A 13829-nucleotide genomic window follows, 5' to 3' on the forward strand; every position below is an offset into this window, starting at 1 on the left:
TTTTTTTTTTTGTATTTTTTCATGTATTGCACTGCATTTTGGTTTATGAATTTTATTACGTTACATTTTGGCATCATGCCAGATAATGGATTTAAGTAAACGGATAAATGCTCTTCTTTAATCAGTGTGTAGGTTTTTTACCTTCTGGAATTCTAAGTTTGTTTTATTGCTTTGGCTTCCAGCTGCTGCCTTTTTCTTTGTTTATGGGCTGTTCTGCACAGTTTTATGATTTTTAAATTTATGATTTTTTTAAATTTTATGATTTTTAAATTTATTTATTTGTGTATTCTGTCAGAAAAACACACTTGTACAGAAAAACCCAAGAAATTAGAGTTTTATGATTAGAAAACTACAAGGAACACCTACCCTTATGATCAATGTGTCTGGAAAAGTGAAATTTAAGCCTTTTGTAGTAGAGAAGATTTTTAAGTCTCACAAACCAAGTTTGACTGTGATTTCCTTGTTAAAATAATTCAGAATTATAATTTGTAGTAGAGAAGATTTTTAAGTCTCACAAACCAAGTTTGACTGTGATTTCCTTGTTAAAATAATTCAGAATTATAAAGCAACTTGACCTGTTCTGGGTGCAACAAACCAGAAAAATCCAGTTCTTTTTGCAAAGCTCCATATCAGATCTGGGAACAAAATCTTTTTTCTTAGTATTTTGGTAATTTTATTCATCAATTGCATTTCCTTTTGGTTTATATTTTAACTATGTTACATTTTGCCTTCATGCTGATAATACAATTCAGGTAATTGGATTAATTTTCCTTTTTAATCAGGGTTCAAGCATTTTAATTCTTCAATTCCAGGTATTTTTTTTTGGCTTCCAGCAGCTGCATATTTCTTTGTTTAGGGACTACTCCCAAATTTTTCCTTGTCTTAAATTTATTTGTATGCTTATTTATTTATTCTATGAAAAACAATACATTAGAAATAGTATCACTGTCGATACAAAGAAACAACAAACTGTCATTTTATGATTAAAAAACTGCAGGAAACACCTACTCTTATGATCTACTTGTCTGGAAAAATTGAAATTTAAGCCCTCTGTAGAAGAGAACGTTTTATGTTTCCCTAAATTGAGATTAACTGAGGTTTTCTTCCCAAACTCATTCAGAATGCTCAAGCAATTTTCCCAGATTTGGGTGGCACAAACAAAAAAAATACAGTTCTTTTGTTAATCACCTCCATATCAGATCTGTCTAGAGCCTCTCTTTGTTTGGGTTTTTTGTTTTTGACAGAATAAATGAACAAATGAATAAACAAATAAATTTAAAACCAGAAAAAATCTGGAGAACAGCCCATAAACAAAGGAAAATATTCTGCTGGTAGCCAAAACAATAAAACAAACCTAGAATTCCTGATTAAAACAACATCATTAACCCAGTACCTGAATTCCATCATCCAGCATGAAGCCGTAAGGTAACATAATAAAATTTATAAACCAAAATGAAATATAGCACATGAAAAAATGTAAAACAAACAAACCAAGATCAGTATCCAGATCTGATATGGAAATTTGAAACAAGAGAACTAGATTTCGCTGAGGTTTTTTTTGAATTTTATTTTAAAACGTATTTGAGAAACACAGAGACACACCACCACCACCCCTCCTACCTGCTGGTCCAGGCCCCCAAATGCCTACAAAGGCCGCCCAATCACCAGAGGGTCTGTTCCAGCCACACCTGACCCCGCCTCCACCCTCCCCCACCCAGGCAGGTGCTCCGCGACCACAACTGCCTGCAGAAGCTGCTGCAGCACCTGACCTCGCACAGCCTGACCATTGTGAGCAACGCGTGCTGCACGCTCTGGAACCTGTCGGCCTGCAGCACGCGAGACCAGGAGCTGCTGTGGGACCTGGGCGCCGTGGGCATACTGCACAACCTGGTGCACTCTGGGCACAAAATGATCGCCATGGGCAATGCCGCTGCGCTGCACAACCTGCTGGCCTACCAGCCCGCCAGGCACCAGGCAGCCGCCACGGCCATGTCCCCCGGCACCTGCGTGCCCATCCTCTATATGTGCAAGCAGCGGGCACTAGAGGCAGAGCTTGATGCCCGGCACCTGGCGCAGGCGCTCGGCCACCTGGAGAAGCAGGCCCTGGCCGAGGCGGAGGCCGAGGTTGCAGCCGCCGCCAAGAAGCCACTGCTGCCCCTGTGGCACCTGGACGGGCTGGCGCGGTACTACGCCTCCGACTGGGGCTGCTTCGAGGACGACCACGACGCGCCCTCCCTGGCCGCCACCACCGCGGAGCCCGCCAGCCCAGCCATGCTCTCTCTCTTCCTGGGCAGCCCCTTCCTGCAGGGCCAGGCACTGGCCGCACCCCGCCAGCCCGCCGCAGTCTGGAGCCCGAGAAGGAGGAGGGCAGCAAGGCTGTTGTGGCGGCCAAACCCAAACCAAGCTGGTGCTGGCGGTCCGCCGAGCGACCATCTGATGGAGGACATCTCGGCCTTGCACACCTCGTCTGACTACAGCTTCAGCCTCAGCTCCGAGGATCCCGGGCAGGAGGTGCGCAGGGGTGGGGTGGGGTGGGGAGGGCAGGCGCATCCCCTGCTGCTCAAGGCAGCTCATGCCAGCCTGTCAGACGACAGCCTCAACAACAGCAGCAGCAGCAGCGCCGGCTACTGCCCGCGGGAGCACATGAGGACCTGCCCGCTTGCCGCGCTGCCCAAGCACTGCAAGGAGCTCCTGGGCGGGCAGCCGCGGCCCGCTCGGCTCGACCGTGGGCCCACCCGGGATGCCGCTGGCGCCAACGCCCGTGTGCGCACCATCAAGCTGTCGCCCACCTATCAGAACGTACCTCTGCTGGAGGCCGCGGGCAGGGCAGGCACCAGGGATCCTGGCGGCCCCCAGGCGGCCCCCAGGGCCTGGAAGCAGCACTGGCTGCCGTCTGAGGGCCTGAGCAGGTGCCCGAGAAGCTGGGAGCTGGCTGGCCGGCCACGGCCAACAGGGCGCTGCAGAGGCTGGTGGCGCAGGAGGGGCCCCTCTTCCTGACCCGCTGCAGCTCGCTGTCCTCGGCCGGACTCCCCGGCCCCAGCGAGGCCAGAGACCTGGACAGTGAGTCCTCCCTAGAGGGCCTGGAGGAGGCCAGCCCCAAAGAGGCGGAGCTGGACGGGGCGTAACGCGGGCCCCCGCCCATGGCCATCCAGGCCCGCCGGCGGGGCTGCGGCTGGCGCCTGGGCATGGAGCTCCTCGGAGAACTGTGTGCAGGAGACGCCGCTGGTGCTGAGCCGCTGCAGCTCCATGAGCTCCCTGGGCAGCTTCGAGAGAGCCCAGCCATCGCCAGTTCCATCCCCAGTGACCCCTGAGGCGGACTAGGCAGCAGCATGGTGAGCCCCAGGGAGCTGCCCAACAGCCTCGGGCAGACCATGCCGCCCAGCAGCAGTAAGACGCCGCCGGCCACGCAGCCAGGCCAGCCCAAGGACAGCCAGGTCAGCCTGCAGTGGGAGAGCTACGGGAAGCGCTTCCTGGACATCCCCAACTGCCGGCAGCCCTGCCGCCTGCCTTCTGAGCTGGACGCCTGCAGCATCCGCTTCACCGTGAAGCTGGACGAGAACTTCTGCGCCTCCAGACTCAGTGCGCTGGCCCTGCACGAGCACTACGTGCAGCAGGACCTGGAGCTGGGGCTACTGCTGCCCACCTGCCCCGACCTCCGCGCCAGCCACTGTCAGTGAGAAGAGGCCGCCGGACGCCAGGAGGGGCCGGCACCCGCGGGCTCCCGCACCCGCACGGCCGCGGACCAGGAGCTGGAGCTGCTGCGCGAGTGCCTGGGGGCGGCCCTGCCCGTGCGGCTCTGCAAGGTGGCCTTGGCGCTGGAGCCCGACCGCAGGGCATTGCCCATCCGCGTCTACATGCTGGTGCCCGCCCCGGCCTAAGAGGACGACTTGTGCACCAACTCGGCCGAGGGCACTCCGGTCAGCTTCTCCAGCGCCGCCTCCCTCAGCGAGGAGACCCTGCAAGGGCCCACCAGGGAGCAGCCCGAGGCCGGCTGGACAGGCGGGAGCCCCCCGGCCTCGCGGCCCCAGCCAGCCAGATCTCCAGGAACCGGCTCAAGGCCGGGGGCGATGGCCGGAGCCCGGAGCAGGGCCGGGGAACAGGCAGGAGCCGGACCGGGCTGGAGCTGCCACTGGGCTGGCCCGCAAGTGCCCACTTGGACCAGGCTGGGGGGAGGGGGGAGGCAGTCCCTGTGCCTCAGGACGCCCACCAAGGAGGCCGTGTACTGCCTCTATCACTCTGAGGAGGCGCCGTCCTCGGCCGGGCCGCCCCCACGGCGACTGTCCACCATCCCATGGGCCCTGAGGTGGGGCGGGAAGGAGGCCCGGGCCCCAGCCAAGGCGGCCTCTCAGGCCCAGCCGCCCCCCCATCCCAGCCCAACCCTGGCTGATCACCAAGGAGACCCCCACCTTGCTATTCTCTGAGCTCTTCTGCCAGCTCGCTCAGCGATCCCGAGCCCTGTGAGCGGCCGGCCAGGACAGCCACCTGGGAGGCCCGGAGCCCACGGTCCCCCAGGCCCTGCGCCAGGGACCACAGCTCCCCCAGGTCGTGCTCAGAGGAGGAGCTCCTGCACTGCTGCATCGGCTCAGCCCTGCCCAGGCGCCGCAAGGCCCGGGCTCTGGGCAGGACTAGTGGCCGGCAGAGGCACCCCAGGACTGCCTCGAGGAGGTGGCCGGCTCAGACCAGGCCTCGGACCTGGACAGCGTCCAGTGGCACACCATCCAGGAGGGTGCCAACTCCATCATCACGTGGCTGCACCAGGCGGCCTTCTCCAAGTCCGACTCCCTCCCTCCCTCCCTCCCTCCCTCCCTCCCTCCCTCCCTCCCTCCCTCCCTCCTTCCTTCCTTCCTTCCTTTCTTTTTGACAGGCAGAGTGGACAGTGAGAGAGAGAGACAGAGAGAAAGGTCTACAATTAAATAGATTTAAAACCAGAAAAAAATGTAAGGATCAGCCCGTAAACAAAGAAAAAATCGTTTGCTGGAAGCCTAAACAATAAAACAAACCTAGAATTAAAGAAGAAGGTAAAATGTCTGTTTCCTCATTAAAAAATATTAAATCCAATGACCTGAATTCCATTATCTGGAATGAAGGCAAAATGTAACATATTAAAATTTATAAACCAAAATGAAACAATATATGAAAAATGCAAAAACAAACAAACAAAGAGGCTGTAGCCAGAGGCTGTAGCAGGATCTGATACAGAGCTTTGCAACAAGCAAATCAGATTTTTCTGGTTTGTGCCACCCAAAACTGGCCCAGTTGCTTTAGCATTCCAAATTATTTTAACAAGTAAACCACAATCATACTTGTTTTTTAGAAACTTAAAATGCTTCCCTTATACAAAGGCTTAAATTTCACTTTTCTCAGACTCATGGATCATAAGGGTAGTTGTTCCCTGGAGTTTTCAAATCATAAAAAGACAATTTGTTGTGTTTTTGTATCATAAGCAATACAAAAGTCAAATGAGTTGGTTTTTTTGACAGAATAAATAAATAAACAAATGAATAAACAAATTTTAAGTCAGAAAAAAGTGGGGAATAGCACATAAACAATGAAAAATTGGAACTGGAAGGTAAAATTACTATGTACTGATTAAAAAAAGAAAATTAAGCTAAATACATGAATTTTGTTATCTAGCATGAAGCCAAATTGTAACATACTAAAATTTATAAACAAAAATGAAATGTGATTCATGAAAATAATGCAAAGCAAACAAACAACCAAACCAGCAAAGAGGTTGTAGCCAAATCTGGTATGGAGCTATGCAAAAGGAACCAGATGTTTCTGGTTTGTGCCACCTAAAACCTTTCACATTGCTTTAGCATTCTAGATGATTTTAACAAGAAAACTGCAGTCAAACTCATTTTAGAGAAATTTAAATTCCTTCTCTTCAACAAAATGCTTAAATTTCTCTGTTCTCAGACACAAAGTTCAAAAGAGTAGGTGTTCTATGTAGTTTTCTAATCATGAAACTCCTACTAGTTGTGTTTTTGTTGTTTTTGACAGAATAAATGAATAAACAAATAAATATAAACAAGATATAAGGTAGGGAACAGCCCATAAATAAAGGAAAAACATCTGCTGGAGCCAAAACAATAAAGCAAACCTAGAATTCCATAAGATAAAATACATGTGCCCTGATTTAAAAAATTATCTAGTTACCAGAATTCCCTTATCCTGCATGAAGCCAAAATGTAACATAATAAAATTTATAAGCCAAAATGAAATGTAATACATGAAAAAATACCAAAAAAAATAAATAAATAAACAGAGGTTGTAGCCAGAACTGATGTGCAGCATAGCAAAAAGAGATTCAGATTTTTCTGCTTTGGGCCACCAAAACCTGGAGAGGCTTCTTTAGCGTTCTGACTGATTTTAATAAGGAAACTGCAGTCAAATTCATTTTGCAGAAATTTAAATCCTTTTCTTCTTCAAAAGCCCTAAATCTCACTTTTCCCAGACACATATCATAAGGGTAGGTGTTCCCTGCAATTTTCAACTCATAAAATCAATATTTATTGAATTTGATTGTATCACAAGAGATACTATGTCAAATGTGTTGTTTTTGACAGAATAAATAATGAATAAACAAATAAATTTAAAACCAGAAAAAATATGGTTACCAGCCTGTAAACAAAGGAAAAGGCAGCTCCTTGAAGTCAAAATCAACAAACAAACCTAGAATTCCAGAAGGTAAAATACCTGAGTCCTGATAAAATAAAAAAATTAATTTATTTCCTGAATCCCATTATTGGGTATAAAGCCAAAATATAACATAAAAATATTTATAAAAAAGTGAAATATAATTCATGAAAAAATGCAAAAAATAAACTCATTTTGGAGAAGCTTTCAATATTTCTCTTCTACAAAAGGCTGAAATTTTATATTTCCCAGACAGATAGATCATAAGCATAGGAGTTCCCTGTAGTTGTGTAATGATAAAACTCAAATTTTTGTATTTTTTAATCATAAGGGATACTATATCAAATGTGTTTTGTTTGACAGAATCAATAAAAACAAACAAATGAATAAACAAATAAATAAATTTACAAATGAGAAAAAAAAAAGAGAAAGAAAAAGAAAATGAGTTCACCTCAGACCTCAGGTTTCCCTTTTAAAATAATCGGGAATGCTGCAGCAACACTTCATTAGCTGGTTTTGGGTGGTAAAAGCCAGAAAAATCCAATTCTGTTGCTACTAGTCATGATTAACAGACCAGGCCATATTTTCTTTCCTTTCTTCTTTTTAAAAATTTTTGTGTTGTATAAAGGAACGCCTCAGGCAAACTCAATTTCAATAACTGTGAAATCCTTCTGAACTGAAAAAGACTTAAATTTAACTTTTCCCAAATACACATATCAGAAGTGACTATATTCTCTGTATATTTCTAATAATAAAATTCAGATGTGGCATTTTTTATCTTCATTTATTCCATGTCAAATATGTTGTTGTTGATGACAGAAAAAGTAAATAAATATATTTTAAAAAATAGGAATCTCTGAGGGTAAAGGCACATAACCAAAAGGATGAGGAATGGCAGGGAGACAAAACATAAAAAAAAAAAAAAAATGAGGAATCCAAATGGTAAAGTGCATGTGTCATGATATGAAAAATAAGACTAAAATAAGCTAAAATAATAAAAGACTAAAATGTTTTAAAAATTACACAATAAAATGTACCACATGAAAGTTAAAACAAATAGAATGAAAATGTGGCCTGTTCTGTTAGTCATGGTTAGCAGCAATAGAACTGGATTTTTCTGGTTTCTACCACCCAAAACCAGCCAATGAAATGTTGCTCCAGCATTCCTGACTTCTTTAAAGGAAAATTTGAGGCAAACTCATTTAACATAACGGTGAAATCAGTCTATATTGAAAAAGGCTTAAATTTAAATTTTCCCAAATACATGAATTAGAAGTACAGGTGTTCTCTGTGTATTTCCAAGAATAAAATCTCAGATTTTCTTTTGTTTTTGTATCTTATGCTGTACTATGTCAAATATGTTGTTGATGACTTAAAAAACATTATCTAAAAAAAAATTTAGATAATTACCTAAATTATCTAAAAAACAAAACAAAACAGGGATCCATGAGGGGATTGGCACATAGCTAACAGGATAAGACAGCCACCAGGAAGACAAAACAATAACAAAACTGAGGAATCCAAAAGATGAAATGTGTGAGCCATGATTTAAAAAAAAAAAAAGACCACATATTCAATTATATGTGCTAAACCATCACACAGAAAGCCAAAAAATAACACTAAAGTTTAAAAAAACTTCAAAATAAAATATACCATAGAAACAAAAAAATAAAATGTGGCAAGTTTTATTCATTGTGATTAGTAGTAACAGAAATGGAGTTTTCCAGTTTGTACCACCCAAAATTGGCTGATGAAATGTTGCTGTAGCATTCCTGGTTTTTTTTTAAATGGCAAACCTGAGGCAATCTCATTTTCAAAAACCATGAAATCCTATTGAATTGAAAAAAGGCATATTTTTAACTTTTCCCAAATAGATATATAAGAATTATATGTGTTTTCTGTATATTTCCAAGAATAAACCTGAGTTTTTTATATATATCTTAAGGTATACCATGTCAAATGTGTTGCTGTTGAACAGAAAAAACAAATAAATGTATTGAAAAAAACAGATTCCATGAAGAGAAAGGCACATAGCCCAAAGAATAAGGGAGGCAGCACTAAGTAAAAATAATAAATAAAAAACTGATAATCCAAAAATGAAATGCATGAGAGATGATTAACAACAACAATAACAACAAAACAAGACTACATATCAAATTAACTGAATCCACCATGAGGCACGAAGACAAATAAATGACAGACAACTGACTGAACACCAAAAAGGAAACCTGTTGAAGTGAAATGGACACTATGGGAAACGGTGACTTGATCAGCATAGCCCTGACTGTTAATGAACAACTTAATACATTATCCCTCTTAGTAGTTTTTTTGTCTGTTCTACATAATATGACTGGTTTAATTCTGTAATTAATACACAGTTATTCTTAAGTGTTGAAAATTAACTGAAATGTGATCCCTGTTAAACATAAGAGTAGGAATAAGAGGGGGAAGAGATGTATAATTTGGGACATGCTCAAGCTGACTTGCCCCAAATGGTAGAGTTAGAAACATACCAGGGGATTCCAATTCAATCCCATCAAGGTGGCATGTACCAATGCCATCTCACTATTCCAAGTGATCAATTTCAGTTCACAATTGATCATAATGAAAGGACTAAGAGTCAAAGGGAGCACATAAACAAGTCTAGTACCTGCTAACACTAACCGATAGAATAAATAAAGGGGAAAGTGGTCCAACATGGGAAGTGAGATACTCAGCAGACTCATAGAATGGCAGATGTCCTAAATAGCACTCTGGCCTCAGAATCAGCCCGAAAGCCATTCGGAGCTGGCTGAAAAGCCCATGAGAGTATTTCAGGCATGGAAAGCCAAGACACTCTGGCAAAAGATCTCTGCGAGTAAGATCCCAGTGGAAAGAACAGGTCTTCAAAGAAGGAGGTACCTTTCTCTGAAGGGAGGAGAGAACCTCCACTTTGACTATGACCTTGTCTAAACAAGATAAGAGTCGGAGAACTCAGAGGGCTTCCATAGCCTTGGAAACTCATGACTGGAGCATAGGGAGATTACTGATGCCATAGACAGGAGTGTCAATTGGTAAAGTCAACATCAGGAGTCACTGTGCACTTACTCCTCATGTAGGATCTCTGTCCTTAATGTGCTGTGCATTGAGATTTAATGCTATAATGAGTACTCAAACAATATATTTCACTTTGTGTTTCTATGGGGGTGCAAACTGTTGAAATCTTTACTTAATGCATACTAAACTGATCTTCTGTAAAAAAAATAAAAGAAATTATCAATTCCCAACTTGACTCTCACTGGGATTAAACATGACAATAGGTCTGATCTGATTTCATCATCATTTTAAAAAATCATCTGTTATTTTTCACTTTATGTTTCTGTGTGGGAGCAAACTGTTGAAATCCTTACTTAATGTATACTAAGCTGATCTTCTGTATATTAAGATAATCGAAAATGAATCTTGATGTGAATGGAAGGGGAGAGGGAGTGGGAAAGGGGAGGGTTGTGGGTGGGAGGGACGGTATGTGGGGGAAGCCATTGTAATCCATAAGTCATACTTTGGAAATTTATATTCATTAAATAAAAGTTAAAAAAAATCAAAAAAATCTTAAAAAAATTAAAAAAAATAGTGTAAAATAAAATATACCACGTGATAATTAAAAACTGAAAAGAAAGAAAATGTGACGTGGTCTGTTTAGTGACAACTGAACTGATTTTTCTGGTTTATACCACCCAAAACCAGCCAATTAAATATTATTCTAGCATTCCTGAATTTTTACTAAAAGTATAACCTGAAGAAAACTCATTTTCACTAGCTGTTAAATCCTTCTGTACTGAAAAGGCTTAAATTTAACTTTTTCCAAATAGACATCAGAAGTGTAGATGTTCTTGATATATTCCTAAGAATAAAATCTCAGATGTGTGAATTTCTTTGTTTTTAATGTTCAGTATTTCAAATGTGTTACTAATGACAGAAAAATAAATAAATATATTTTAAAAATGGGAATCCGTGAGGGGAACAGCCCATAGCTATAAGGATAACTACAGCTCACCAAAAATTTCACATAAGTGAAAAGATAAGGGAGCTGAAAGGAAGCCAAAACAATAAAACAGAAGAATCCAAAAGACTTGATGACAGAAAAAAATGAGTTAATATGTTAAAAAATGTGAATCCATGAGGGGAATGGAACATGGCCAGAAGGATAAGGGAATTTGCAAGAAGTAAAAACATTTAAAAAAGGAATTCAAAAGTGAAATTAGAGAGTCATGATTAAAAAGTTTTTAAAAAACCCATTATCCAAATATGAATTCCAAAATTGGGCATGAAGCCAAATAACAGACAGATTAAAGTATAAAAACAAAACAAAACAAAATATACCACACACACAAAAAGATAAAATGAAAGAAAAGTTGGCATGTTTTGTTAATCCTGTTTAATAGTAACACAACCGGACTTTTCCAGTTTGTACCACCCAAAGCCAGCCAATGAAATGTTGCTCTAGAATTCATGATTTTTTTAAAAGGAAAGCCTGAGGCAAACTCAGTTTCAAAAAAGTGAAATCATTCTGTACTGAAAAACGCTTAAATTTAACTTTTCCTTAGAAATATATCAGAATTCTAGGTGTTCTCTGTGTATTTCTAAAAATAAAATCTCAGATGAGGGTTGTTATTTGTATCTTAAAGTGTACCATGTCAACTGTGATGTTGTTGATGAAAGAAAAAATAAATAAATATATTACAAAATGGAAATCCAAGAGTGGAATGGCACATGGTGCAAAGGATTAAAGAGCCACCAGGAAGCCAAAACAATAAAAAACCTGAGGAATCCAAAAAGTTAAATGTGTGAGCAATGATTTAAAAAAAAATACCACATATAGAATTACATGAATTCCACCACTGGGCAAAAAAACAATTAAATAACAAATTAAAATTTTTAAAGAATCCAAAATACAATACACGACCCAAAAATTTCAAAAAAAAAAAAAAAAAAGAAAGAAAGAAAATATAGTCTGGTCTGTTAATTGTGGTTAGTAACAACAGATTTGGATTTTCTTGGTTTGTACCACAGAAAGGTGGCCAATGAAATATTGTTCGAACATTTCTGATTTTTCTAAAAGTATAACATGAAGCACACTCATTTTCAATAACCATTAATATCTTCTTTAGTGGAAAGTCTTAAATTTAACATTTCCCAAATATGGATAGCAGAAGTGTAGGTGTTCTCTGTGTATTTTTAAGAGTAAAATCTCAGATGTGGGGTGTTTTTTGGTATCTGAAGATATACCATGTCAAATGTGTTGCTGTTGATGACACCAAATTTGAATAAATGTATTTAGAAAATGGGAATCCCTGAGGGGAAAGGCACATACCCAAAAGGATAAAGGAGCCACAGGAAGTGAAAACAATGAAAAAGGAAAAAGAAAAAGAGCAAGAAATCCAAATAGTGAAATGATTAAAAAAAGAGAGAGAGAGAGAAACTGCATATCAATTACATGAATTTCATCATCAGGCAGGAGGCCAAAATCATAACAGGTGAAGAGTTGAAAAATATTCTGAAATAAAATGTACCACAGAAAAATTTAAAAAGAAAGAAAATGTGGTCTGATCTGTTAATCATGGTTTCTACAACAGAACTGGATATTTTCAGTTTTACCAGCTAAAAGCAACCAATGAAATGTCGTTCTAGCATTCCTGATTTTTTTAAATGGAAAACCTGAGGCAAACTCATACATAACCATGAAACCCTTCTGTACTGAAATGGCTTAAATTTAACAGTTCAAAAATATTCATATCAGAAGTGGAGGAGTTCTTTGTATATTTCTAAGAATAAAATTCAGATATGGGGTGTTTTCTTGTATCTTAATGTATACTATGTCAAATACATTATTGTTGATGATAGAGAAAATAAATAAATACATTTAAAAAACAGGAATCCGTGAGGAGAACGGGACATGGCCAAAACGATAAGGGAGCCAGCAGGAAGCCAAAACATTAAAAAAAAAAAAAACCTGAGGAATCCAAAAGGTGAAATGCATGAGCCATGATTAACAAAATAAAAAGAAGAAAAAAGAAAAGAACATATATCCAATTACATGAATTCCTCCATCAGTGATGAAACCAAATGAATAACATACTAAAGTATATATAAAAATTCTCCCCCAAAATATACCACACACAAAAGGAGGAAAAAGTGAGAGAAAGAAAAGTTGGGCTGGTCTTTTAATTCTGTTTAATAGCAACACAACTGATGTTTTCTGATTTGTACCACCCAAAGCCAGTCAATGAAGTGTTGCATTAACATTCATGATTTTTTTGGATAGAAAAACCTGAGGCAAACTCATTTTTAAAAAGATAAAAATCCTTGAGTACTGAAAAAGGCTTAAATTTATCTTTTCCCATATGCATACATCAGAAATGTAGGTATTCTCTGTATTTCTCTAAGCACAAAATCTCAGATGAAGGTTGCTATTTGTATCTTAATGTATATCATGTCAAATGCAATGTTGTTGATGACAGAAAAAATAAATGAATATATTAAAAATGGGAATCCCTGGGAGCTATGGCACATAGCCAGAAGGAAAAGAGAGCCGGTAAGAAAGCTAAAGCAATAAAAACAAAACCAAACAAACAAACAAAAAAGCTACCTCCTGAATCCAAATGTTGATAAACATGAGCCATGATAAGAAAACAAAAAGACCACATATCCAATTGCATTAATTCCACCATGTGCTATGAAGTCAAATCAATAACAAACTAAAACTAAAAAAGAATCCAAAATAAAATATATAAAACAAAAACTAAGAAAAGAAAATGTCACCTGGTCTGTTAATATGGTTAGTAGCAAATGATCTGGATTTTTCTGGTTCGTACCACCCAAAACCAGTCAATAAAAAGTTACTCTAGCTTTCCTGATTTTTAAAATGAAAACCTGAGGCAAACTTATTTTGAATAACTCTGAAAGAAATACTTCTGTCCTGATAATAGGCTTAAACTTAACTTTTCCCAAATGCATATTAGAAGTGTAGGTGCTCTCTATAGGTTTCTAAGCATAAAATCTCCAACCTTGGGGTGATTTTTATGTCTTAAGTTATTCTATGTCGAATATGTTTTTATTGATAACAAAATAAATAAATAAATTTAAAAATAGGAACCACTGAGGAAAACTGTCCATAGCCAAAGAATAAGTGAGCCACTATGAAGCCAAAACAA

At 40.6% G+C, this 13829-nt stretch overlaps 1 protein-coding gene and 1 pseudogene across 1 annotated transcript in view; one reads left to right on the plus strand and one right to left on the minus strand.

Moving 5' to 3' along the window:
- Positions 1–2948, minus strand: part of LOC138843126 (NBPF family member NBPF6-like protein) — a 135859-nt gene extending 132911 nt beyond the window's left edge. Inside the window, exon 1 of the mRNA XM_089310647.1 lies at positions 2804–2948. The gene's annotated coding sequence lies outside the window, so the exon portion shown is untranslated. The remainder of the gene's footprint in view (positions 1–2803) is intronic.
- On the plus strand, positions 1693–9082 carry LOC127488952 (adenomatous polyposis coli protein 2 pseudogene; annotated as a pseudogene).
- Positions 9083–13829: the final 4747 nt, after the last annotated feature.

The sequence above is a fragment of the Oryctolagus cuniculus genome, chromosome 12 (genome assembly GCF_051225735.1).
Source record: "Oryctolagus cuniculus isolate XC-2025 breed Fujian yellow rabbit chromosome 12, ASM5122573v1, whole genome shotgun sequence".
Taxonomy (NCBI): domain Eukaryota; kingdom Metazoa; phylum Chordata; class Mammalia; order Lagomorpha; family Leporidae; genus Oryctolagus; species Oryctolagus cuniculus.